Source organism: Eretmochelys imbricata, chromosome 17, assembly GCF_965152235.1.
Source record: "Eretmochelys imbricata isolate rEreImb1 chromosome 17, rEreImb1.hap1, whole genome shotgun sequence".
NCBI classification, from domain to species: domain Eukaryota; kingdom Metazoa; phylum Chordata; order Testudines; family Cheloniidae; genus Eretmochelys; species Eretmochelys imbricata.
This window is the reverse complement of record NC_135588.1, coordinates 23,456,627-23,479,515: the sequence shown is the minus strand read 5'-3', so window position 1 is coordinate 23,479,515 and position 22,889 is coordinate 23,456,627. Positions and strand designations below refer to the sequence as shown.

Sequence of the window (22,889 nt, the reverse complement as noted above, 5' to 3'; positions counted from 1 at the left end):
TATCACTGAGAACAGTCTAGATCCATCCTCTTTGGAACCCCCTTTCAGGTAGTTGAAAGCAGCTGTCAAATCTCCCCTCATTCTTCTCTTTCACAGACTAAACAATCCCAGTTCCCTCAGCCTCTCCTCATAAGTCATGTGTTCCAGTCCCCTAATAATTTTTGTTGCCCTCCGTTGGACGTTTTCCAATTTTTAAAAAATCCTTCTTGTAGTGTGGGGCCCAAAACTGGACACGGTACTCCAGATAAAAAGAAAAGGAGTACTTGTGGCACCTTAGAGACTAACCAGTTTATTTGAGCATAAGCTTTCGTGAGCTACAGCTCACTTCATCGGATGCATACTGTGGAAAATACAGAAGATGTTTTTATACACACAGACCATGAAAAAAATGGGTGTTTATCACTACAAAAGGTTTTCTCTCCCCCCACCCCACTCTCCTGCTGGTACTAACTTATCTAAAGTGATCACTCTCCTTACAATGTGTATGATAATCAAGGTGGGCCATTTCCAGCACAAATCCAGGGTTTAACAAGAACGTCTGAGGAACAGTGGGGGGGGAAAGGAATAATCAAGGGGAAATAGGTTACTTTTTATAATGACTGAACCATTCCCAGTCTCTATTCAAGCCTAAGTTAATTGTATCCAATTTGTAAATTAATTCCAATTCAGCAGTCTCTCGTTGGAGTCTTTTCGAAGTTTTTTTGTTGAAGGAAAGTCACTTTGAGATCAGAAATCGAGTGACCAGAGAGATTGAAGTGTTCTCCGACTGGTTTATGAATGTTGTAATTCTTGACATCTGATTTGTGTCCATTTATTCTTTTATGTAGAGACTGTCCAGTTTGACCAATGTACATGGCAGAGGGGCATTGCTGGCACACGATGACATATATCACATTGGTAGATGTGCAGGTGAACGAGCCTCTGATAGTGTGGCTGATGTTATTAGGCCCTGTGATGATGTCCCCTGAATAGATATGTGGGCACAGTTGGCAATGGGCTTTGTTGCAAGGATAGGTTCCTGAGTTAGTGGTTCTGTTGTGTGGCATGTGGTTGCTGGTGAGTATTTGCTTCAGGTTGGGGGGCTGTCTGTAGGCAAGCACTGGCCTGTCTCCCAAGATTTGTGAGAGTGTTGGGTCGTCCTTCAGGATAGGTTGTAGATCCTTGATAATGCGTTGGAGGGGTTTTAGTTGGGGGCTGAAGGTGACGGCTAGTGGCCTTCTGTTATTTTCTTTGTTAGGCCTGTCCTGTAGTAGGTGACTTCTGGGAACTCTTCTGGCTCTGTCAATCTGTTTCTTCGCTTCAGCAGGTGGGTATTGTAGTTGTAAGAATGCTTGATAGAGATCTTTTAGGTGTTTGTCTGTGTCTGAGGGGTTGGAGCAAATGCGGTTGTATTGCAGAGCTTGGCTGTAGACGATGGATCGTGTGGTGTGGTCAGGGTGAAAGCTGGAGGCATGTAGGTAGGTATAGTGGTCAGTAGGTTTCTGGTATAGGGTGGTGTTTATGTGACCATCGTTTATTAGCACTGTAGTGTCCAGGAAGTGGATCTCTTGTGTGGACTGGACCAGGCTGAGGTTGATGGTGGGATGGAAATTGTTGAAATCATGGTGGAATTCCTCAAGGGCTTCTTTTCCATGGGTCCAGATGATGAAGATGTCATCAATATAGCGCAAGTAGAGTAGGGGCGTTAGGGGACGAGAGCTGAGGAAGTGTTGTTCTAAGTCAGCCATAAAAGTGTTGGCATCCTATGGGGCCATGCGGGTACCCATAGCAGTGCCGCTGATTTGAAGGTATACGTTGTCCCCAAATATAAAATAGTTATGGGTAAAGACAAAATCGCAAAGTTCAGCCACCAGGTTAGCTGTGACATTATTGTGGATAGTGTTCTTGACAGCTTGTAGTCCATCTTTGTGTGGAATGTTGGTGCAGAGGGCTTCTACATCCATAGTGGCCAAAATGGTGTTTTCAGGAAGATCACCGATGGATTGTAGTTTCCTCAGGAAGTCAGTGGTGTCTCGAAGGTAGCTGGGAGTGCTGGTAGCATAGGGCCTGAGGAGGGAATCTACATATCCAGACAATCCTGCTGTCATGGTGCCAATGCCTGAGATGATAGGGCGCCCAGGATTTCCAGGTTTATGGATTTTCAGTAGTAGATAGAATATCCCAGGTCGGGGTTCCAGGGGTGTGTCTGTGCGGATTTGATCTTGTGCTTTTTCAGGGAGTTTCTTGAGCAAATGCTGTAGTTTCTTCTGGTAACTCTCAGTGGGATCAAAGGGGAATGGCTTGTAGAAAGTGGTGTTGAAGAGCTGCCGAGCAGCCTCTTGTTCATATTCCGACCTATTCATGATGACAACAGCACCTTCTTTGTCAGCCTTTTTGATTATGATGTCAGAGTTGTTTCTGAGGCTGTGGATGGCATTGTGTTCTGCATGGCTGAGGTTGTGGGGCAAGTGATGCTGCTTTTCCACAATTTCAGCCCGTGCACGTCGGCGGAAGCAGTCTATGTAGAAGTCCAGTCTGCTGTCTCGACCTTCAGGAGGAGTCCACCTAGAATCCTTCTTTTTTTAGTGTTGGTAGGGAGGTCTCTGTGGATTAGTATGTTGTTCAGAGGTTTGTTGGAAATATTCCTTGAGTCGGAGACATCGAAAATAGGATTCTAGGTCACCACAGAACTGTATCATGTTCGTGGGGGTGGAGGGGCAGAAGGAGAGGCCCCGAGATAGGACAGTTGCTTCTGCTGGCTAAGAGTATAGTTGGATGAGTTAACAATATTGCTGGGTGGGTTGAGGGAACCATTGCTGTGGCCTCTTGTGGCATGTAGTAGTTTAGAAAGTTTAGTGTCCTTTTTCTTTTGTAGAGAAGCAAAGTGTGTGTTGTAAATGGCTTGTCTAGTTTTACTAAAGTCCAGCCACGAGGAAGTTTGTGTGGAAGGTTGTTTTTTATGAGAGTATCCATTTTTGAGAGCTCATTCTTTATCTTTCCCTGTTTGCTGTAGAGGATGTTGATCAGGTGGTTCCAGTACTCCAGATGAGGCCTCACCAATGTTGAATAGAGGGGAACGATCACGTCCCTCGATCTCCTGGCAATGTCCCTACTTACACATCCCAAAATGCCATTGGCCTTCTTGGCAACAACGGCACTCTGTTAACTCATATCCAGGTTCTCATCCACTGTAACCCTTAGGTCCTTTTCTGCAGAAATGCTGCCTAGCCAGTCGGTCCCTAGTCTGTAGCGTGGTGCATGGGATTTTTCCATCCTAAGTGTAGGGCTCTGCACTTGTCCTTGTTGAACCTCACCAGATTTCTTTTGGCCCAATCCTCTAATTTGTCTAGGGCCCTCTGTATCCTATCCCTACCCTCCAGCGTATCTACCTCTCCTCCCAGTTTAGTGTCATCTGCAAACTTGCTGAAGGTGCAATCCACGCATCCTCCAGATCATTAACGAAGATATTGAAGAAAACCAGCCCGAGGACCGTCCCTTGGGGCACTCAACTTGATACCGGCTGCCAACTAGACATCGAGCTGTTGATCACTACCTGTTGAGCCCGACAATCTAGCCACCTTATAGCCCATTCATCCAGCCCATACTGCTTTAACTTGCTGACAAGAATACTGTGGGAGACCGTGTCAAAAGCTTTGCTAAAGTCAAGGAATAACACGTCCACTGCTTTCCCCTCATCCATAGTTTATCTCATCATAGAAGGCAAGTAGATTAGTCAGGCATGACTTGCCCTTGGTGAATCCATGCTGACCGTTCCTGATCACTTTCCTTTCCTCTAAGTGCTTCCGAATTGATTTCTTGAGGACTTCCTCCATGATTTTTCCGGGGACTGAGGTGAGGCTGACCGGCCTGTAGTTCCCAGGATCCTCCGTCCCTTTTTTAAAGATGGGCACTACATTAGCCTTTTTCCAGTCGTCTGGGACCTCCCCCGATTGCCATGAGTTTTCAAAGATAATGGCCAATGGCTCTGCAATCACATCCACCAACTCCTTTAGCACTCATGGCTGCAGTGCATCTGGCCCCATAGACTTTTCCCAGCTTTTCTAAATAGTCCCCAACCACTTCTTTCTCCACAGAGGGCTGGTCCCCTCCTCCCCATGCTGCGCTGCCCAGTGCAGTAGTCTGGGAGCTTACCTTGTTCGTGAAGACAGAGGCAAAAAAAGCATTGAGTACATTAGCTTTTTCCACATCCTCTGTCACTAGGTTGCCTCCCTCATTCAGTAAGGGGCCCACACTTTCCTTGACTTTCTTCTTCTTGCTAACATACCTGAAGAAACCCTTCTTGTTACTCTTAACATCTCTTGCTAGCTGCAACTCCAGGTGTGATTTGGCCTTCCTGATTTCTCTCCTGCATGCCCGAGCAATATTTATATACTCTTCCCTGATCATTTGTCCAATCTTCCACTTCTTGTAAGCTTCTTTTTTGTGTTTAAGATCAGCAAGGATTTCACTGTTAAGCCAAGCTGGTCGCCTGCCATAGTTACTGTTCTTTCTACACATCAGGATGGTTTGTCCCTGTAACCTCAATAAGGATTCTTTAAAATACAGAACTCTCCTGGACTCCTTTCCCCCTCATGTTATTCTCCCAGGGGATCCTGCCCAACAGTTCCCTGAGAGAGTCAAAGTCTGCTTTTCTGAAGTCCCGGGTCCGTATTCTGCTGCTTTCCTTTCTTCCTTGTGTCAGGATCCTGAACTTAACCATCTCATGGTCACTGCCTCCCAGGTTCCCATCCACTTGTGCTTCCCCTACTAATTCTTCCCGGTTTGTGAGCAGCCGGTCAAGAAGAGCTCCGCCCGTAGTTGGTTCCTCCAGCACTTGCACCAGGAAATTGTCCTCTACAGTTCCCAAAAATTTCCTGGATTGTCTGTGCACCGCTGTATTGCTCTCCCAGCAGATATCTGGGTGATTGAAGTCTCCAATGAGAACCAGGGCCTGCGATCTAGTAACTTCTGTTAGTTGCCGGAAGAAATCCTCGTCCACCTCATTCCCTTGGTTCGGTGGTCTATGGCAGACTCCCACCACGACATCACCCTTGTTGCTCACGCTTCTAAACTTAATCCAGAGACACTCAGGTTTTTCTGCAGTTTCATACCGGAGCTCTGAGCAGCCATACTGCTTTCTTACATACAATGCAACTCCCCCACCTTTTCTGCCCTGCCTGTCCTTCCTGAACAGTTTATATCCATCCATGACAGTACTCCAGTCATGTGAGTTATCCCACCAAGTCTCTTTAATTTCAATCACATCATAATTCCTTGACTTTGCCAGGACTTCCAGTTCTCCCTGCTTCTTTCCCAGGCTTCTTGCATTTGTGTATTGGCACTTGAGATACCAGAAGCACTTTACACTGGTATAACTTGTTCATACTAGGTGGGCTATATGGCTTTAACAATATGGTATAGTTAAACTTCGCTGATTCGGTTAATTCAGAACAATTTTTATCTATAAAGAAGCCCTAAATAGTTTCAATGTTTACTTTCAAGTGACTTTTTTTGGAATATTTCTTGTTGAGGTAGAATAATTAGCTCAATCTTAATTTCATGCTAATTACCACACAAACTTTTTAAAAGTGAAATTATCAGTGATTGTAATGCCTTTCAAGGATATTCCGGGTTGGTTTGGGTTTTTTTGTTGTGGTGGTGGTGTGTGTTTGTTTGTTTAATGTAAACCCCAAAAATTTGGAGTTCAAGTGCTTGCATATGTCCGCTCCACTCCAGGAATGTGCGCGACCAAGGCATTGGTGCTGGAGAGTTTTCCCTAGTGGTACCAGCCCTGCTTTTCCTCCTGCTTGAGCTGTGATATAAAGAGTGTAGCTGCTCTGCCCCTCCCTCAGTTTCTTTTTACAGTGTGTGGCTGGTAGTCAGAGTGGAGCATTCACTATGCCTTTGCATATAATCTACGCTTTTAGAATTTTCATAGAATCATAGAATATCAGGGTTGGAAGGGACTTCAGGAGGTCATCTAGTCCAACCCCCTGCTCAAGGCAGGACCAATCCCCAACTAAATCATCCCAGCCAGAGCTTTTTTAATTTTGCTAGTGTATAGAGTAGGGCTGTCAAGCGATTAATTGCACTGTTAAGCAATAACGGAATACCATTTATTTAAATATTTTTGGGTGTTTTCTATGTTTTCAAATATATTGATTTCAGTTACAACACAGAATACACAGTGTACAGTGCTCACTTTATTTTTTATTACAAATATTTGCACTGTAAAAAACAAGAAATAGTATTTTTCCATTCACCTAAGACAAGTGAGGTAGTGCAATCTCTTTACCATGAAAGTTGAACTTACAAGTGTAGAATTATATAAAGAAAAATAACTGCATTCAAAAATAAAACTATAAATCTTCAGCACCTACAAGTCCACTCATTCCTATTTCTTGTTCAGCCAATCGCTCAGACAAACAAGTTTGTTTACATTTGCAGGAGATAATGCTGCCCGCTTGTTCACAATGTCACCTGAATGTGAGAACAGGTATTTTCATGGCACTGTTGTAGCTGGCATTGCAAGATATTTACATGCCAGATGCACTAAAGATTCATATGTCCCTTCATGCTTCAACCACCATTCCAGGGGACATGTGTCCATGCTGATGACGGGTTCTGCTCAATAAAAATCCAAAGGATTGCGGACTGACCTATGTTCATTTTCATCATCTGGGTCAGTTGCCACCAGCAGAAGGTTGATTTTTTTTTTTTCGTGGTTTGGGTTCTGTAGTTTCCGCATCGGAGTGTTGCTCTTTTAAGACTTCTGAAAGCATGCTCCACACCTCATCCCTCTCAGATTTTGGACAGCACTTCAGATTCTTAAACCTTGGGTCGAGTGCTGTAGCTATCGTTAGAAATCTCACATTGGTACTTTCTTTGCGTTTTGTAAAATCTGCAGCAAAAGTGTTCTTAAAATGAACATGTGCTGAGTCATCACCCGAGACTACTATAACACGAAATATATGGCAGAATGCAGGTAAAATAGAGCCAGAGACATACAGTTCTCCCCCCAAGGAGTTCAGTCACAAATTTAATTAACACTTTTTTTTTTTTTTTTTTTAACAAGCATCATCATCATGGAAGCATGTCTTTTGGAATGATGGCCGAAGCATGAAGGGGCACACGAATGTTTATCATATCTGTCACGTAAATACGTCGCAATGCTGGTTACAAAAGTCCCATGCAAACAGCTGTTCTCACTTCTGGTGACGTAAATAAGAAGAGGGCAGTATTATCTCCCGTAAATGTAAACAAACTTGTTTGTCTTAGCGATTGATTGAATGAGAAGTAGAACTGAGTGGACTTTTAGGCTCTAAAGTTTTGCATTGTTTTGTTTTTAAGTGCAGTTATATAACAACAAAAATCTACATTTGTAAGTTGCACTTTCATGATAAAGAAGTTGCACTACAGTACTTGTATGAGGTGAATTGAAAAATATTGTTTCTTTTGGGGGAGGGATAGCTCAGTGGTTTGAGCATTGACCTGCTAAACCCAGGGTTGTGAGTTCAATTCTTGAGGGGGCCATTTAGGGATCTGGGGCAAAAATTGGAGATTGGTTCTGCTTTGAGCAGGGGGTTGGACTGGATGACCTCCTGAGATCCCTTCCAACCCTGATATTCTATGATTCTATGATTTTGTTTATCATTTTTACAATGCAAATATTTGTAATAAAAATAATATAAAGGGGGAAGTGTACGCTTTGTATTCTGTGTTGTAATTGAAATCAGTATATTTGAAAATGTAGAAAAAATTAAAAAAATTAATAAATTTCAATTAGTATTCTATTGTTTAACAATGTGATTTAAACTGCGATTAATTACGATTAATTTTTTTGAGTTAATCGTGTGCATTAACTGTGATTAATTGACAGTCCTAGTATAGAATTATTAGAATCACAGAATCATAGAATATCAGGGTTGGAAGGGACCTCAGGAGATCATCTAGTCCATCTATAGATGCTCTTTAACTTTTAAGTCATAAGGCCCCCCCCCTTTTTTTTTCTCTCTTTATTTTTCTTATTTTTTATGTAGTTGATTTTTTTTATTGTTTGGACTCTGCTTGGTCCTGGGAGTGATTATGTCAAAGTCTCCTGGATTTAAATATTACTTAGTGTTGGGTGTTGTTGCCCATTAGTGACCCTCATTCTCATTGGTCAGGAGTGTGTCACTTAGAGGTGTGTTCTGTTTCCAGAGGTATTAAGAAAAAGACACACAAGTGGAGGGACATGTGTCTCAGGGGTTACCTAATGCAGTGATCCTCAACCTTTTTTTTTTTTAACCTAATTTTAAATAGACAAATCTGCAGATCCCCAACTTCCTCCTCATTATTTTGTTGCTCATAATTTGTTTTTCATGTTACTTTAATAGTTATCACACATATTACTGCAGATAAATTATTATTTGACCAGTTCAACAAAAAGATAGCTAACTTAAAATATTGACATCTTACCTGGTACTCATGATAAATTATAGCATTGCTAGGTGATATTTGGGCGGGTGCTGGAGGGGGCGTGTGTGTGTGTGTGTGTGTGTGTACTGGGACAGGTACCTGGGTGGGGGCTGGAGAAGGGACCTGAGGCGACTGCAGCGGAACATTCGGGGGGGCTGGGTGAGCCCTGTGTGGCCAGGCTTAGGGAGGGAGTGCCACCTCCACCCCCGAGTCACCTCAGCGGGCAGTCTGCAAAGCAGGTATCTAGAAGTGCTGGGACTCCAGCAGCAGGGAAGGAGAAGCAACCCCATGTATCAGGAAGAGAGGGGGCTCAGCCCACAGTCAGCCTCCTTGCTGCTTCCTCCTTCCCTGCACGGACACATGATGAGCGTGGCTGCCAGCGGGAGCCGCTGCCTCCTCTCTGCTGGGCATTGCGGTGAGAGGTAGCCTGAGGCCTTGTCCACCCACTGCCCTGTCGGGCAGAGTCTGCAGTAGCCCCTCTGGATGGGTCCCGTTGGAAGGCAGAAATCTGTGGGGGGGCCATGTGACCCTGCGTGCCCCTTATGCATTGTCTTTGGGAGGGACCAATCAGTTCACAGACCCCCTTGATTATACTGACAGACCCCTGAGGGTCAAGAGTCATTGACCTAATGGACACTGCATTTCAACTAGCACTGGAGCTCACTAGGTTAGTGCAGGGGAGTTCATGCACTACTCTGTCAGTGGTGCCTTGTATCTTACTGTTCTGACTATGGAAGAAACAGAAATCTCCTTCTGTGCGCTTTCTGAGTAAGAAACACAAGCATCTGGAGCACTCTGGGGCTCCAAAGCCTAAGAAGAGTACTTTTTTTGTATTGGGACAGAATTAAGAGAGTGGTTGTTATCTGAGTGTAGCTTGTTGGGAAAGTGCAACATTAACTTTGAATTTCCTAGGTTTCAGATGTTTGTTTTCTTAATTCTAAAATTTTTGAAAGGCAGTGTGGACCAGATTTTTCGAGGTTTTTCAGTGGGAGATAGGCACCTTGGAAAATCCACTGGGCACCTCCTATCTGTATTTTTAGACACATCTTTGAAAATCTGGCCCTATGTTCTTTCAACCTTGAATTCACTAGATCTGGTTATTTTTTAAACAGCCTTTATAACAAAAATGGGGGAATTTTCTTTTCTGTTACAGGTCATAGAACCATAGAATTGTAGGACTAGAATGGACCTTGAGAGATCTAGTCCAGTCCCCTGCATTCAAGGCAGGACTATGTATTATCTAGACCAGGGGTTCCCAAACTTGGTTCGCAGCTTGTTCAGGGTAAGGCCCTGGCCACCGCTTCCTGCAGCTCCGATTGGCCAGGAACGGCGAACCGCAGCCACTGGGACCTGCGAGCGGCTGTACCTGCAGACACTCAGATAAACAAAGCTTCTCACGGCCCTCCAGGGGCTTACTCTGAACAAGCTGCAAATCAAGTTTGGGAACCCCTGATCTAGACCATCCCTGCCCGGTGTTTGTCTAATCTGCTCTTAAAAATCTCCACTGACAAAGATTCCACATAATCCCTTAGTAATTTATTCCAGTGTTTAAGTACCCAGACAGTTAGGAAATTTTTTCTGTCTGACCTAAACTGTCCTCACTGCAATTTAAGCCCATTGCTTCTTGTCCTATCTTCGGAGGTTAAAGAGAACAACTTTTCTCCCTCCTTCTTGTAACAACCTTTTATGTACTTGAAAACTGTTATCACGTCCACCCTCAGTCTTCTCTTCTCCAGACTAAACAAACCAAATTTTTTCAATCTTCCCTCACAGGTCATGTTTTCTAGACCTTTAATTATTTTTGTTGCTTTTCTCAGGATTTTCTCCTTGCCCACTCTTTCCTGAAATGTGGTGCCCAGACTTGGACACAATATTGCAGTTGAGGCCGTACTAGCACTGAGTAGAGCAGAAGAATTACTTTGTGTATCTTGCTTACAACACTTCTGCTAACACATCCCAGAATGATGTTTGCATTTTTGGCAACAGTGTTACACTGTTGACTCATATTTAGCTTGTGATCCACTGTGACCCCCAGATCTCTTTCTGCGGTACTCCTTCCTAGACTGTTACTTCCCATTTTGTATGTGTGCAACTGATTGTTCCTTCCTAAGTGGAGTACTTTGCAAGTATCCTCATTGAATTTCATCCTATTTACTTCAGACCCCATTTCTCCAGTTTGTCCCAATCATTTTGAATTTTAATCCTATGCTCCAAGGCACTTGCAACCCCTCTGAGCTTGATATCCTGGGCAAACTTTGTAAGTGCACTCTCTGTGCCATTATCTAAATCTTTGATGAAGATATTGAACAGAACATGGCCCAAAACCGATCCCTGCAGGACCCCGCTAGATATGCCCTTCCAGCTTGACTGTGAACCGTTGATAACTACTCTCTGGGTACAGTTTTCCAACCAGTTATGCACCCATCTTATATTAGCTCTATCTAGATTGTATTTCTCTAGTTTGATCATGCTTGACAGTAGCAAAAGCCTTACTAAAGTCAAAATATACCACATCTACCGCTTCCCTCCCCCTCCACAAAGCTTGTTACTGTGTCAAAGAAAGCTATTAAGTTGATTTTACATGATTTGTTCTTGACAGATCCATGCTGTTACTTATCACCTTATTATCTTCTAAGGGCATGTCTTCAGTAGCAACATTAAAGCACTGCCGTGGCAGCACTTTAACATGGCTTGTGTAGTTGTGGCATAGTGCTGGGAGAGCTCTCTACCAGCGCTATAAAAAAACCACGTCCATGAGGGGAATAGCTACCAGCCCTGGGATCGCGGCTCCCAGCGCTGGTGCACTGTCTACACTGGCACTTTACAACGCTGAAACTTGCAGCGCTGGGGGGGGTGTTTTTTCACACCCCTGAGCGAGAAAGTTGCAGAACTGTAAAGTGCCAGTGTAGACAAACCCTACGTGTCTGCAAATTGATTGCTTAATTATTTGTTCCATTATCTTTCCGGGTACTGAAATTAAACTGACTGGTCTGTAATTCCCCGGGTTGTCCTTATACAACTGCACCTGTATATTCCCCTTATAGTATACCACAGGCACCTGCTCTAGGCTCCTGCCTTCTCAGCAGTCACCTCTTATGGGTAGAGACCCGCATCGCTCTCCCTCCTGACTGGGGCTTTTCTAGATACACATTTCCTTGCCTACACTGTGGTTTCCCCAGTAAACCAAACTACCTTAACAGAAAACTATCTGCACTTTGCTTTCTCTTCAAAGGCTATGAACAGCTTGATAGCCAGCAGTTATAAGTTACCACACAGCTGTTTCTAAACAAGCACATTTATTCTTAAAGTGAAAGCATTACAGAAAAAACATTTAAAAGCAATAAAAGAATAAAAGAACCTACATGCACGCTAATAACCTTACCAGAGATCACCCCCCTATAATCCCAGCAGGGGCTCTGAGAGGAGTAAGTTTCAGTTCTTCAAACTTCACCAAGGGTTTTTTTCTGTTGTTAGTCCCTGAAGAGTGGCCAAGTCTTTACCAAGAGTCCAATTCAATTGGACTCACTGGGCAGAGTTCATGATATGAAACAGGAGCGCTGGAGCCCACAGGCTCAGGGCAGGTCTACATTTAAACACTGAAGTGGCATATCTGCACCGGTGCGTCTGCATTGCTGTAGCATTTCACCTCCATGAGAGATGGTAGACATGTTAATGGGAGAAGCCCTCCCATAAACATAGTGCTGTCTACGCGGGGGGTTAGGTTGGTGTGATAGGGCCTTTGGTGGTCAGGTGGCCTACTGATTAGATCATTAGTCAAATGGGGTGGTGGGAGGACCTGGACTCTCCCTCTCTACTGGGTCCCAGCCCAGGGCCTTGTGTAGTTCAACCCCTAAACAGGGGAGATGAGTCTCTCTCCCAGCGGGGAGGGGCTGGTCAAGATCAGTTTCCCTGGTCTGTTTTCTACTAAAGTCTCTTTAGTTTTGGACGTGGCCCTGCTAGTCCAGTGTCCCTGCATTTGGGGCTTATCTGTAGGCTCCCCTTGGCAGGGGAAGGCTTACTTGCCTCCAGTGGTTGTGCCGGCTGGCAGATTGCTTCATCGGTCTCTTTGGTCAGGCAAACAGACAGCTCCTGCCTCCTCACAAGTCAGCCCCCAACGGAGCCAGGCTCCCTTCTTTTTCCCCCTACCCAGGCTTGGCATTACCTGCAGGTATAGTGGAACAAGACTAGCTGAACCCAAAGGTTTTCTTTAACCCCTGCTGTGCCAGGTGGCAGTTTCTCTGCTCCCTCACAGTCGGTATAACTATGTCGCTCAGGAGTCTAGATTTTCCACACTTTTGCATAACATATTTATACCAATGTAAGCTTTATAGTGTAGACCTGGCCTCAGACTAGCAGGCAGTAAGTCTGCAGGGCCTACCCTGAAGGAAGAGTGGGACTTATTTTGGGTCTGCCTGTATGATGTGGTTCTTCCGAGAGACTACTTAAAAGCTAGGACATAGCACAAATTGTGTGGATTCGTGACAAATGACAAAACTATTCTTTTCATTCTGTGTATATTTTTAAATGGCTGAACTGTTCTTGCTCAACATTTTCAGATATGCTCTCTCAGGCAAAAAGTAAACCTGGAAAATTTCAGCTCCAAAAGTGAGATTTTTGACAGTTTAAACCCACTCAAAATGGCATTTTAGAATGGAAACACTTAAACACCTAAATTCTAGCTGTTTCTACGTGCCCAGCTCAGTGGTTTGAGCACTGGCCTGCTAAATCCAGGGTTGTGAGTTCAATCCTTGAGGGGGCCATTTAGCGATCTCGGGCAAAAATTGGGGATTGGTCCTGCTTTGAGCAGGGGGTTGGACTAGATGACCTCCTGAGGTCCCTTCCAACCCTGATATTCTATGATTCTATGATAAGTCTCTTCACTAGGAGGGTGGTGAAGTACTGGAATGGGTTACCTAGGGAGGTGGTGGAATCTCCATTCTTAGAGTTTTTAAGACCTGGCTTGACAAAGCTTTGGCTGGGATTATTTAGTTGGTGTTAGTCCCACTTGGAACAAGGAATTGGACTAGATGACTTCCTGAGGTCTCTTCCAACCCTAATATTCTATGATTCTAAGTCCTTGGTCCTCCACAGCATCTTCTTCAGTTGGGGATATCTGATGACAGATCTATTTGCAACAGGCTACAAGCTTCTTTGAAGTTTAAGAAATTCTGTTTCAGAGGAGGCAGGAGACTGGGTTCTGTCACATACTTCTTCCTTATCCCTTAAATTTAGGTAGGTCTTATGTAAGCTTTTCTGCTGATACCCATGCTCATCAGGGTGGAGATCTGCTCGAACCTAATCTAACAGCCTGACCTGAATCTGATTAGACCACAGCTAATCCCAAACTCAACCTGAGCCCAACACCCAATCCAAAAACCTTCTCAAATATAATAATCCCAAAATACATGCTTCAAACTAAAGGCATATCTACACAGTTAGTTTGCAGCAAGCTGTGGTGTGGAACTACCCTCCACTAGCCTACCACAGACTGACTGGCTGTGTGCGCCCTGCAGAAGTCACATTTACAGTTTTACGCTTTTTGATATAGGTCCATTTTATATCAAAGAAGACTAGTTCAAAGCATATTAACTAACTTAATGCACATCAGCAGTGCCCATGTGAACAGTTATTCCATGGCACGCTAGTGTGAGGTAGATTCACACCTCAGCTTGTAGCAAACTAACATTCTTGTAGACATGACCTTGAGCGGATCACTGCAGACTACGTGGCTCTGGGAAGGAGGATAAAGGAGTATGAGGCGCAAGTGGTGTTCTCGTCCATCCTCCCCGTGGAAGGAAAAGGTCGGGGTAGGGATCGTCGAATCGTGGAAGTCAATGAATGGCTACGCAGGTGGTGTCGGAGAGAAGGCTTTGGATTCTTCGACCATGGGATGGTGTTCCAAGAAGGAGGAGTGCTAGGCAGAGACGGGCTCCACTTAATTAAGAGAGGGAAGAGCATCTTTGCAAGCAGGCTAGCTAACCTAGTGAGGAGGGCTTTAAACTAGGTTCACCAGGGGAAGGAGACCAAAGCCCTGAGGTAGGTGGGGAAGCGGGATACCGGGAGGAAGCACGAGCAGGAGCGTGTGAGAGGGGAGGGCTCCTGCCTCATACTGAGAACGAGGGGAGATCAGCGGGTTATCTCAAGTGCCTATATACAAATGCACAAAGCCTGGGAAACAAGCAGGGAGAACTGGAAGTCCTGGCAAAGTCAGGGAATTATGATGTGATTGGAATAACAGAGACTTGGTGGGATAATTCGCATGACTGGAGTACTGTCATGGATGGGTATAAACTGTTCAGGAAGGACAGGGAGGCCAGAAAAGGTGAGGGAGTTGCACTGTATGTAAGGGAGCAGTATGACTGCTCAGAGCTCAAGTATGAAACTGCAGAAAAACCTGAGAGTCTCTGGATTAAGTTTAGAAGCGTGAGCAACAAGGGTGATGTCATAGTGGGAGTCTGCTATAGACCACCGGACCAGGGGGATGAGGTGGACGAGGCTTTCTTCCGGCAAGTCACAGAAGCTACTAGATCGCACGCCCTGGTTCTCATGGGCGACTTCAATCATCCTGATATCTGCTGGGAGAGCAATACAGCGGTGCACAGACAATCCAGGAAATTTTTGGAAGCTGTAGGGGACAATTTCCTGGTGCAAGTGCTGGAGGAACCAACAACGGACGGAGCTCTTCTTGACCTGCTGCTCACAAACCGGGAAGAATTAGTAGGGGAAGCACAAGTGGATGGGAACCTGGGAGGCAGTGACCATGAGATGGTCAAGTTCAGGATCCTGACACAAGGAAGAAAGGAAAGCAGCAGAATACGGACCCAGGACTTCAGAAAAGCAGACTTTGACTCCCTCAGGGAACTGATGGGCAAGATCCTCTGGGAGAATAACATGAGGGGAAAAGGAGTCCAGGAGAGCTGGCTGTATTTTAAAGAATCCTTATTGAGATTACAGGGACAAACCATCCCGATGTGTAGAAAGAATAGTAAATATGGCAGGCGACCAGCTTGGCTTCAAAGTGAAATCCTTGCTGATCTTAAACACAAAAAAGAAGCTTACAAGAAGTGGAAGATTGGACAAATGACCAGGGATGAGTATATAAATATTGCTCAGGCATGTAGGAATGAAATCAGGAAGGCTAAATCACACCTGGAGTTGCAGCTAGCGAGGGATGTTAAAAGTAACAAGAATGGTTTCTTCAGGTATGTTGGCAATAAGAAGAAAGCCAAGAAAAGTGTGGGTCCCTTACTGAATGAGGGAGGTAACCTAGTGACAGAGGATGTGGAAAAAGCTCAATGCCTTTTTTGCCTCTGTCTTCACGAACAAGGTCAACTCCCAGACTACTGCACTGGGCAGCACAGCATGGGGAGGAGGTGGCCAGCCCTCTGTGAAGGCAGAAGTGTTCGGGACTATTTAGAAAAACTGGACGTGCACAAGTCCATGGGGCTGGATGCGTTGCATCTGAGAGTGCTAAAGGAGTTGGTGGATGTGATTACAGAGCCATTGGCCATTATCTTTGAAAACTCATGGCGATCGGGGGAAGTCCCGGACAACTGGAAAAAGGCTACTGTAGTGCCCATCTTTAAAAGAGGGAAGAAGGAGGATCCTGGGAACTACAGGCCAGTCAGCCTCACCTCAGTCCCTAGAAAAATCATGGAGCAGGTCCTCAAGGAATCAATTCTGAAGCACTTAGAGGAGAGGAAAGTGATCAAGAACAGTCAGCATGGATTCACCAAGGGCAAGTCATGCCTGACTAATCCAATTGCCTTCTATGACGAGATAACTGGCTCTGTGGATGAAGGGAAAGCAGTGGACGTGTTGTTCCTTGACTTTAGCAAAGCTTTTGACACGGTCTCCCACAGTATTCTTGTCAGCAAGTTAAAGAAGCATGGGCTGGATGGATGCACTACAAGGTGGGTAGAAAATTGGCTAGATTGTTGGGCTCAACGGGTAGCGATCAATGGCTCCATGTCTAGTTGGCAGCCGGTATCTAGCGGAATGCCCCAAGAGTGAGTCCTGGGGCCGGTTTTGTTCAATATCTTCATTAATGATCTGGAGGATGGTGTGGATTGCACTCTCAGCAAGTTTGCGGATGATACTAAACTGGGAGGAGTGGTAGATACGCTGGAGGGTAGGGATAGGATACAGAGGGACCTAGACAAATTGGAGGATTGGACCAAAAGAAATCTGATGAGGGTCAACAAGGACAAGTGCAGAGTCCTGCACTTAGGACGGAAGAATCCAATGCACCGCTACAGAGTAGGGACCGAATGGCTAGGCAGCAGCAGTTCTGCAGAGACGGACCTAGGGGTGACAGTGGACGAGAAGCTGGATATGAGTCAACAGTGTGCCGTTGTTGCCAAGAAGGCCAATGGCATTTTGGGCTGTATAAGTAGGGGCATTGCCAGCAGATCGAGGGACGTGATCATTCCCCTCTATTCGACGTTGGTGAGGCCTCATCTGGAGTACTGTGTCCAGTTTTGGGCCCCACACTACAAGAAGGATGTGGAGAAATTGGAGAGAGTCCAGTGAAGGGCAACAAAAATGATTAGGGGTCTGGAACACATGACTTATGAGGAGAGGCTGAGGGAACTGGGATTGTTTAGTCTACGGAAGAGAAGAATGAGGGGGGATTTGATAGCTGCTTTTAACTACCTGAAAGGTTGATCCAAAGAGGATGGATCTAGACTATTCTCAGTGATAGCAGATGACAGGACAAGGAGTAATGGTCTCAAGTTGCAGTGGGGGAGATTTAGGTTGGATATTAGGAAAAACTTTTTCACTGTGAGGGTGGTGAAACACTGGAATGCGTTACCTACGGAGGTGGTGGAATCCCCTTCCTTGGAAGTTTTTAAGGTCAAGCTTGACAAAGCCCTGTCTGGGATGATTTAGTTGGGATTGGTCCTGCTCTGGGCAGGGAATTGGACTAGATGGCCTCCAGAGGTCCCTTCCAACTCTGTTATTTTATGATTCTATGATCACTAAAGTACATTCTGTGTTGACACTAACGGAGAAGTGCAACACACTTATAGCTAGAATGAGATTATAATTACAGGGTGGCACCCTTGTTAGCTGCGATGTCATTTAGGGGTTACAAATCATATGATGATATTGTCCTCTTGGTTTCCAACTCCAAAAAGAAAGTCCTTCTCTAAGACATGTCTTAGCACTAATGAGCAAAATCCTTAGCCTTTAGGAACAGCCTTTTATGGAGGGGGGGGAAGCAGTACAGATAAAAGCAAAGCCAAAAGAAAACACAAATATATCCTGCTCTTAATCATCTCAGGAAGATGTTTCTTCATCTTTATATTTACTGAGATTAAAAAAAAAGAAACTGAAGAGTCTTATATACAATGTTGTTGTCATGTCGGTCCCAGGATATTGGAGAGACAAGGTGCGTGAGGTAATATCTCTTATTGGACCAACTTCTGATGGTGAGAGAGACAAGTTTTTGAGCTACACAGAGCTGAGGAATAACTCCCTGTAGCTCGAAAGCTTGTCTCTCTCACCAACAGAAGTTGATCCAGTAAAAGGTTTTACCTTGTCACTGAAGAGTCTTGGTATTTATTAAAATTTTGAGATTCATGTAACATTCAAAGAACAAAGTTAATATTCAATAAAAAACATATCCCATCTGTGGCTTTTAAATACCATTTTTTGCCATAAACTAGGAGTTATACTGTGTCCATCTACTTTCAGTAATTAAGTAATCCCAAAGGTCTTTACTGATGTATGATAAATATAATCTTGGCTTTGGGCAAGTTAGACTGGATAGGTAAAGTTATTAAATTCCTCCGAACAGAAAACAAGGCAAAATAATTAATGGAAAAAGCTGGTTTATAAAATGTCATTTAAGAAAATAGTCAATGGCTGATGGCTTGAGGATAGTCCTCTGCCGATCAGTCATCTTTTTATCTACAGTGAAGTTCCTTTTCCTGCTGCTACTGTTGGCTGGAATATGTAGAATATTTCTAGCCAACATGATCAATTTGGGGTACACAACACTGTGTTCCTTCCAGTAGTTCAACACATCCTGTTCATGTTCCATTATGGCCTTTTATGTTGTATACTGCTGCACTTCATCATCATGTAGATTCTCCCGTTCTCCAAAGTCAGACAGTGCTTTTTCATCAGCTGTTGGTAGATTATCAGTAATGTTGCATTGCTTTACAAGGTCTGTTCCATCTCCTTTCAAGTTTTTAATTAGCCTGCACACTTTGGAATTAACCTTTTTCATGTTCATGGTCAGACAGCATTTGACGCTGATTAAATTTAGGCCAGGGAAATACTTCTGTCTTGTGTAGGTCATGTATTTCTATTTATTTTTACAAGCCACTTGCGGTGACGTTGCCTGACGTAGCCTAAGAAAGAGGCTGACAATGTCATTTAAGTTTCTCAAACCAAAGCATTACTGAGTTCAGTGTAGAATACTTGTCTCCTTCCAGTTCCCTCTGAGCTTCATAAAATGGTCAGAGGAATGACACCACTTCCCCTTTTCCAACCTTTAGCTTTCCCCTCGCTCTTTTAGATTCTCTTGCAGCTCATGGTAAATCTCCTGAATTGAATTTAGTGTCAGATACACCATGCTGAAACTTGTTTCTGTCATTTGAATCACAGTTTTAGACAACAGTGCTGTGATGCCAGATTTCAGAGTAGCAGCCGTGTTAGTCTGTATTCGCAAAAAGAAAAGGAGTACTAGTGGCACCTTAGAGACTAACCAATTTATTTGAGCATAAGCTTTCGTGAGCTACAGCTCACTTCATCGGATGCATTCAGTGGAAAATACAGAGAGGAGATTTATGTACACACACAACATGAAAAAATGGGTGTTGTTATACACATTGTAAGGAGAGTGATCACTTAAGATGAGCTATTACCAGCAGGAGAGCAGGGGGGAGGGGGGAATAAACATGGGGAAATAGTTTTACTTTGTGTAATGACACATCCACTCCCAGTCTCTATTCAAGCCTAAGTTAATTGTATCTAGTTTGCAAATTAATTCCAATTCAGCAGTCTCTCGTTGGAGTCTGTTTTTGAAGTCTTTTTGTTGTAATATTGCGACCTCTAGGTCCTTAATTGAGTGACCAGAGAGATTGAAGTGTTCTCCTACTGGTTTATGAATGTTATAATTCTTGACATCTGATTTGTGTCCATTTATTCTTTTACGTAGAGACTGTCCAGTTTGACCAATGTACATGGCAGAGGGGCATTGCTGGCACATGATGGCATATATCACATTGGTAGATGTGCACGTGAACGAGCCTCTGATAGCATGGCTGATGTGATTAGGCCCTATGATGGTGTCCCCTGAATAGATATGTGGGCACAGTTGGCAACGGGCTTTGTTGCAAGGATAGGTTCCTGGGTTAGTGTTTTTGTTGCGTGGTATGTGGTTGCTGGTGAGTATTTGCTTCAGGCTGGGGGGCTGTCTGTAGGCAAGGACTGGCCTGTCCCCCAAGATTTGTGAGAGTGATAGGTCGTCCTTCAGGATAGGTTGTAGATCCTTGATGATGCGTTGGAGAGGTTTTAGTTGGGGGCTGAAGGTGATGGCTAGTGGCGTTCTATTATTATCTTTGTTGGGCCTGTCCTGTAGTAGGTGACCTCTGGGTACTCTTCTGGCTTTGTCAGTTTGTTTCTTCACTTCAGCAGGTGGGTATTGTAGTTGTAAGAATGCTTGATAGAGATCTTGTAGGTGTTTGTCTGTGTCTGAGGGGTTGGAGCAAATGCGGTTGTATCGTAGAGCTTGGCTGTAGATGCTGGATTGTGTGGTGTGGTCAGGGTGAAAGCTGGAGGCATGTAGGTAGGAATAGCGGTCAGTAGGTTTCCAGTATAGGGTGGTGTTTATGTGACCATCGTTTATTAGCACCGTAGTGTTCAGGAAGTGGATCTCTTGTGTGGACTGGTCCAGGCTGAGGTTGATGGCGGGATAGAAATTGGATAGGAATTCCACCATGATTTCAACAATTTAGGCATCTGTATGGTCTTAGAGAAAGCACTATATTAGCTCTGTGATCTGTCACTCACGTTACTGTATATAAATTAGTTGGATGATATCCAAGTGTTTTCACCAGCCGCTTTAAAAGTTCACACCTAACGTTTTCCCTTTTTTTTTCTTCTAAAGATGTGGTCCTCAAACCTTTTACCTTGCCCCTGCCCCCCAGGGCCAGGAGCTAGGCCATTGCTCTGGGAAGGGGGACATGGACAGGGGTAAGGGGGCCAACTCTGGTGCCATAGCTTGAGGCAGGGGTGGGAGCATAGCTTCCACCAGGGACTGAGGCCGGCAGCCAGACCCTGGGCGCAGGGCTGCCAGCTGTGGCCGGAAGCGGAGCCCCAGGAGTGGGGCCAGCAACTGGGAACCTGGGTGCGGGGCCAGCATCTGGGACTGGAGGCAGGAGTGGAGTTGGGTGGTGCTCCCTCCCCGCCCCCACTGGGGGCTGGCCCAGGCCCCAACCATGCCCTCCCTCTCCCGGAGCATTCCTTTCCTGTGGGGGCACATCACTCAGACTGGGGACCTCTGTTCTAAAGGAAACAGCAGTAGCTGAACTCTGGCTTTAAGTGTAAAGTCTGGTATGGCAGGCGTATCTCAAGTGCTGTGATGATCAATACCCCACTCAACACACCTTTCAAGATACATGGGTCCTATATGTGCATATCACAACATGTGGTGTACCTCTTCCAGCGTATCAGATGCCCCAGTAACAGCTGTGTGGGTGAAACCAGACAACCACTATGCTCTTGAACTCACCAGAAAATGATAAAAGACAAAAACACTCTGTCACACAGGGGCAAACAGTTTTCATGAAGCAATCATGCCATATCTGATCTATCAGTCCTCATTCTCCAAGGAAACCTGCACAACACCTTCAAAAGATGAGCTTGGAAACTTACATTCAAAACTCTGCTGGATGACAAAAATCATGGTTCTTCTTCATGAGTGCTTGTTCATGTTGATTCCATTCTAGGTGTGCACACCCCACATGCACAGTTGTCAGAGATTTTTGTCTTAGCAGTATCCGTGGTGTTGGCTGTAGAGCCCATGGAGTGCCGGGCTCGTGCATTGGTATATTAAGTGCTGCCGACACTACTCCATCTCAGTTCCTTCTTACCGCCTGTGATGGTTGGTTGGAGCGCCTTGTCTGGCATCGCAAGAGCGTTCTTACAGTCCATTGTTCTGTCTTCTTTGTTGGAGACCCTACAGATACCACTAAGGCAAAAATCTCCGACTGCATGTGGGTGCACAAACAACTAGAATGGAATGGACATGAGCAACACATCTCAAAGAACAACAGTTATGAAAAGGTAGGTAACCGTTTTTTTCAACAAAGGCACTGGCTTTATGGCTCATTACAGTTAGTAACCCAGTAACCCTCCTTTGTGCTATGACTGCAGCGGTGTTAATTACCCACTTCATTTTAAATGGTTTCTTGCAACGTGTTAATGCTGTATTCTTAACAGTCTGTCCCACAGATTAGCTCTGATATTATGGTTACCTTTTCCAGACCTGAAGAAGAGCTCTGTGAAGCTCGAAAGCTTGTCTCTTCCACCAACAAAAGTTGATCCAATAAAAGATATTACCTCTCCCACTTGCCTCTCACATATCAGTTGTCATGATACCCACCACAATCACATTTTTCAGTATGTCATCTGATAAATTTGTTCTTTCCTATTCAGCTAAATCATGGTAACACACTGTTGGCTGATACTCAGCTATAGGTATCATCTGCAGTAATCAGCTTTTGCAGGAGTTCGATGAACCCATTGTCCAAAGACAATCTGAGACGGTCAAATGTCCTTGCAATTGGGACTCAAACATTTGCCTGTAATTTCTGATTCTTCTTCCCTGTGGGTGCTCCTCTTCAGGTGTGCATGTACTCCTGTCCTACTGTTCTGTGCCTGTGATCGGAATTTTTTTGGTAATACAACCCATTTGGCCCATACATGTGCTCTACACATCTCGTGCCCAATAGCAAGGATGTATAGGACTGCAGAGATGAACAGCTCTCAGTTCCTTCTCTTCGGCCTGAGACAGAGCGTCAAACGTGTCTGCTTCTACAGAGTGCTTTAGTGTGTTGGGATTCCCTCTGAGACTTCTTTCCACTACGCTTCCCCAGAAATCCGTTCAACTCCAGACTTTAACACTCACGTATCTCTATTTGGCATACAGCAATGCTATACTTAGTTGATTAGACTCAAATGTTGGAGGTGTGGATGCAGGGTACCTCACAGCTCTAAAGTTACACAGAAACCCTCTCCCTTTATATACATGACACACATCTCTTTGCATTTACTGTGCATTGAATCACACATTTTTGGATTGGATTGGTTATTTTGCAGGAACCAATCCCTGTGCAACATGCTCCGTCCAAACATTGTCCACGCTTGATGTACTCTTTACCTCATCTCTAGATTTCTAACCTATCTTGTCCATTGTTATCTTGTTGATAATAAATGAT

The 22,889-nt window shown here is 44.6% G+C and overlaps 1 protein-coding gene across 1 annotated transcript in view; it reads left to right on the top strand.

Annotated features, from left to right (window-relative positions):
• The window catches only part of HSF5 (heat shock transcription factor 5), a 62,123-nt gene that overhangs the window by 23,461 nt on the left and 15,773 nt on the right, over window positions 1–22,889 (top strand). The window lies entirely within an intron of this gene.